Source organism: Phodopus roborovskii, unplaced genomic scaffold (genome assembly GCF_943737965.1).
Source record: "Phodopus roborovskii unplaced genomic scaffold, PHOROB, whole genome shotgun sequence".
In the NCBI taxonomy this organism is placed as follows: domain Eukaryota; kingdom Metazoa; phylum Chordata; class Mammalia; order Rodentia; family Cricetidae; genus Phodopus; species Phodopus roborovskii.
Genome location: NW_026125849.1, coordinates 230,554 through 235,860, shown reverse-complemented (window position 1 = coordinate 235,860; position 5,307 = coordinate 230,554). Strand labels below are relative to the sequence as shown.

At 50.4% G+C, this 5,307-nt stretch overlaps 1 long non-coding RNA gene across 1 annotated transcript; it reads left to right on the top strand.

Annotated features, from left to right (window-relative positions):
* The first annotated feature begins 1,630 nt into the window (after positions 1-1,630).
* On the top strand, positions 1,631-3,933 carry LOC127217785 (uncharacterized). The gene is made up of 3 exons (XR_007834119.1): positions 1,631-1,697; positions 2,863-2,907; positions 3,899-3,933. It is a non-coding gene; the product is annotated as an uncharacterized LOC127217785 (long non-coding RNA).
* The last annotated feature ends 1,374 nt before the right edge of the window (positions 3,934-5,307 follow it).

Genomic DNA, 5,307 nt, shown 5'->3' with positions numbered 1-5,307 from the left:
ACTGGGGTGTGTCCTCTGCTATAAGCACCTGTCTGCATTATATGGGTTCCATTTCCTTTCTACAAGACTCTGTTAGTGACCCTGGAGGTTCTTAGAAATACACAGTGCCCAGGCACTGATGAGGGCAGGATGGAGAAGATGATGGGTTCCAGGGTTCAAACCGGCGTTTGAATATCTCCCTGATTCCTTAGCTCCTGCTCATTGAGGTCATATGACATGAAGACCCCCTCTGGCATAATCTGCAGCCTTCGCATCCCTGCAGTGCTTGAGTCTTTATGCTTTGGGTAATAGAGTTCCTCTACCCACCTGTTCACTGTCAGGGAGGCCTGTGCTGAATTTCAGCATCATTACACTGAGGACTGATGTGTGTGACACTTTCAACAAACTGAGTCTCTGGGGCACTTCAGTCATCTAGTCTCTCTTCCATGCATTAGGGAAGTGTCTCTTGAGGTGAGTCTGAACAACGGCATCTCCTTCATTGGCAACAGACTCGTCATCACCGGAACCAACTGTGGGAGTACCAAGGTAAGAACCCAGAGTTGATGCAGATCCACCTAGAGGAGAAAGATGGTCACAAGAGGCCTGGAGGTGACCACAAGTACTGTAGGTAGGCTGTAGCAGCTTATAAAGAGTCATCATGGACAGGTATGAGACTGGCAGACACTGTCTAGGACATGGAGGGCACAAAACAGCTCCATATGCATGCCCAGGAATCCAGAATTTGTACCGTAGCAGACAAAATATGTACCAGTGCATCATATACCCAGCAGCTGATATGGACTTAAATCTATGCATCCTCAGTCCCCACCCTCTGCCCACCTTGTCCCCAAACCTAACAGTGTCCTCAGGTCCCCTCTCCTCTCCAGCTGTGGTGGGGAAGCTGTCTGTCACGTGGAACACTCAGCACAACAGGGCCCCTGAGAAAGAAAGTGCTACTCCTCAAGTGCTCCATATCTGTCCATTTCCACATCTGTCCTCCAAGCACCTGAGATCAATGCAGTGTAACTAGAAGGGGAGGGGGAGAATCCAAGGAGAAGAAGCTTTGATCCCATTTGTGACAAGTCTGGAGTTGTTACCAGGATTCAGAGGGAGGAGGGGCAAACCATGTCAGGCAGAGCAGGGACAAAGTGATCGGCCACATCCACTATCCCTACACCTCTGTAGAGACCCAGCAGCCTGAACCTCTCCTAGAGATCTAATCACCTTCATTCTAGTGTGAAGTCAACCAAGGCCACGGTGAGAACTGATCTCAGGCCATAGAAAATCCTGAGTCATCCTCTTCTAGGTTCAGGGCTGGGCAAGATTGGCTGTTCTCTCTGAAGACCAATCTGGGTCACTAACTCCACTGTAGCCCTTGTGTCTAGCCAATCCTGATGAATGAAGAGAGTGCGTGTACAAATGGGAAGCAAGGTGTGAGTCCAGGGGAAGAAGCCACTCTTGCTTTTTGTCACAGGGAGCACTTAATAGCAGGAGCCTTGACATCAGTAAAAGCCACCAGCAGCCCCATAGCCAGCAAGCCACAAGCAAAAGTTCCAGACCCAGTTTCACTTGCTACAACACAAGGCAAAGCCATCAATACACCAATCATGTCAGCAGGAGGCGGCTTTATCTTTAACTGGAATTGGCTTATTCTTCTGCTGGTCTTTCTGGTGGCCATCATGTTGCTGATCTGCTGTTGCAGGCTATGCTGCAAGAAGGTTAAGTCTCCTGGCCCCCTCCACCCTCTCCCTCTCCCTCTGTCTCCCACTCCCACACCCTGGCTCCCACACACATGCCCCCTCTCCAAGGAATAGTGTCATAAGGCAGTACTATATCCAGTCTGCTGGAAATTTCCCATCTGACCAAGGGACTAACAGCATCCATGGGACACACGAAGTGTCAAATATAAACATCCAAGTCCTGGCTTCCAAGAATTGTTCAGTATAGCTGAAACAGGAAATTTGTCTGCGATGCTTAGCCTGAAAACGAAGCCCTACACAGTGGCCATCCGAGTACCCTTAGGTCAGGGCCATCTTGTATCCACTATACATTTATAGGCCTCATGTGGCCAAACCCCAGAGTTGCCCCTTTACTTCAGGGCAGGATCCCTTACGAAGTCCAGTGGCCCAATATGCAGGGCGATGACTTTGAGCCCGAGGTCAGAGATACCTTTGACACCAATCCTTTCCTGACCACAGTATGACATGCAACCCCTTACTGGGCTAAAGAGGCACAAAGAGAAAGCAGAACCACCATGCCCCACCAGGAAATGCAGTTACCATTCAGGCTTTTGGTATAACACACACATCCAGAGATGTCACCAGGGCTTGGCCAAAGCACAGCAGGATGTGGGGATGGTACTGGCATCTGGGACAGGGTGAAGAAGAAGAAGAGCTAGGATAGAAGGAAGAGAGCTGGAGGAATTGGAAGCACAGGCCTGGGAGGTGGGGGCAGGTGGCATTTAGTACATAGCTCTCAGGGCCCATCTCTTCCTGGAGCTGCAGTGAGCAGTGAAATCCAGGGACTAAATTAGAGGGTGAGGAGGCTGCAGGAGGAATGGGGAGGCTGAGTGACAGTGAGCTTCTACCAATAGGAAGGGTGAGTGTGGGCTCTACTGCAGCTGGGCTCAGACACATGTGAGGCACTCCAGCTGTGGGCCTCTCCAGGGACAAAAGGTAGGACCAGATAGCCTCTCCCTCATTGGAGAGGGATGGGGATGCCTCTGGCAGTTAGAGCGCTCTGGACACAGCACCACAGCAGGCAACAAGCACCCACACAGGCCATGTTGTCGTTCTGCTCCAAGCCAAGGTCCCCTCTATTGGCAGGACCAAGGCAGCGCCCACCCTCCCTCTCCAGCCCACTTTTGTCTGTTTTACATTCCAGCCTAAGGAGCCACCACCACCGCCACCTCCACCACAGCCAGAGAAGGTGAGTTGGATGGGGAAGAGGGTGACAGTCACACTGACCTTTCTTAAGGGATATCATGAAGCCTGACCTCAGAATCCCTCACTACTTTGGCAATGAACAGGGGGAATGCAGATCAATGATTGTAACAGAAAACCGCAGAGCTCAAACTTATGTCAACTAGACAATACCATCACCAGTCTCCAAGCATTTCCAAATAATCAGGGCTTTGGAGACTTCATCCAGCGAGTACAGCTGTCCATTGCTGAATTGGAGTTTTACAAAGGATCCCATAAGGCTCTCTGTAGAAGGCCAAGGATGCAAATGGTTTCTTAGTATAGGAGCTGCATAAGTCAGAGCCAGGTCTCCATATACAAGTTCAGAGCCTTTGGGATTCGGTACAGCTATCTCCATCTCTGGCTGGTATGGCTAAGGGTTTCACTGTGGACAGCCTAGGAATCCCAGGGCTGATGAAAAGAGAGGATATTGAAACTGACTATCAGCTATGAGGGATGTCCCTAGCTGAGCACAAGGACCAGGATGCAGACACCACTGAGCCTTCCTCAGGGTAGGGACCAGAAGAGGTAAAGAAAAGCTGCAGTACACAGATCCCGGACCTGGGCCTGTGCTGGGGTGGCAACAGCTTTCCTATCCACATGGGACAGGGCTGGTTAGTGGGAGCCCTGGGCGCCTGTCCTGTAATGACCATGGCCTGGTGTGGGAGAATGCTACTTCCATTGCCTAGCCTCTGCACAGCCTGCTGGCTAGGTCTCTCCCAAACAAGAGTGACCTCAGCAGAACCAAATACACGGCTATTGGCATTGTGGGAAGCTCAATATCTGCAAATCAGAGGGCTTTGGTTACACTTCTCAAGGATGACCTCTCCAGGGTGTGCATTACAGCCTTCCATTCACTCTACAGCATTGGCTGTCTGACCACCCCCTAGTGCCATTGTATGTAAGGGACTCTGCTCAAGACTGCAGGCAAGACACAGACCATCTCTTTTCACTTGCAGGATCCAGAGGAGAACCAAACCCCTCATTCATCACCACCTGCTCCTCCTCCTCCATCTCCATCACCTGTCAACCCAAACCCTACTGTGATTGATGCATGCTGTGGCTGTGGAAACAGGGGTAGAGATGACTGGGTTGTGTAGAGAGCTGCAAAGTGCCACGCCTTAAAGATGGCGCTGGCTTCTGCCTTCCACCTTCCCGATGGTGAGCACTCTCTGTTGTAAACAAGTCCTTATTTGGCTAAACCTGTTCAGCTTGCTGCTTCCCTATAAGAGCAGCCTATCTGCAGGGTCTATGTGGCTCACTAGGGTTGGGCAGCACAAGGGGAGTTAAGCCTGTGTGGGCCTTTCCCAAGGGTCAGAAGAAGAAGCTTGTTCAAGGATCTTGAATAAACTGCTTGAAGAAGATCTTGCCTGAGTTGTGTCTTTCCTTCTGGTTGAGGTTGGGCGGGACAACTGGTGGCCTGTACTGGGATGGAGATCAGAACTTCTTGCAGTCAGGGCAGCGCTGGTAAGTTCTCAAGGTAAGGTGGGACAATAAAGACCGTGGAAATAAGCGGCAATAAGGTTCCCTAGGAAGAGTGGGAAAATAAGGACCGTGGGCATAAGCGGCAATAAAGTCTCAGGCATTGAGGGAGAGGTTCTAGCGAACCGAAAGTAAAATCTTTTAAAATGGGGACATCTCAGTCTCATCCACTTTTTCTGGCTCTTCAGGGGCTATTTTTGTCAAAGAAACTTAAAATAAAGAAAAACACACTGGAAAGGTTTCTGGGCGAATGCGAAGCCATTGCACCTTGGTTCACAGTTTCGTTTCGGGAGACCTTAAGTTAGTGTGCTGGTACAAGTTAGGCAGGGATCTTGACTTTGCTTGGGAATAAGGGACACTAAAGTCCCAAGTCAGACCTGTTTGGATATTAGTGCATTGCTGCATTGAGGACCAGAAATGCTGTAGAGAGGCAGTGGAAAAGGGGCAAGCTGAACTAGAAATGCTACAAGAAAAAAGTTCAGAAGACGTTAAGAGCACAGGGGAGTCTGATAAGGTTGAAACAGTCTGAGGAGGAATTGCAGGCCCTCTTACAAAAGGTTCAGAAACAATCCCTTAGAGAACGAAGAGGGGAAGAAAAGGAGAAATGGTGATGTAAGGAGTAGGAGGATCCCCCCTGAATATAGCCCTTGGTGGTGCCTCCTTATCAGATGGAGGAAGGGCGGGGCTAAGGGACAGGACATTCCTTTTGCCCTGAGGTCTGGAGAGCAGTGCAAACTGACCTTGGTCTAGCTTTTCCAGTTTTCCAGGATGCCCAATGTTAGGAACTAGCAGCCAGCTGACCCCGGCCCCCCGACAATGGGCGGGATGCTCATGGCTGTGTCATGGCTATGTCAGCCTTACCTGGCAGCTCAAGCTTTACCTGGCT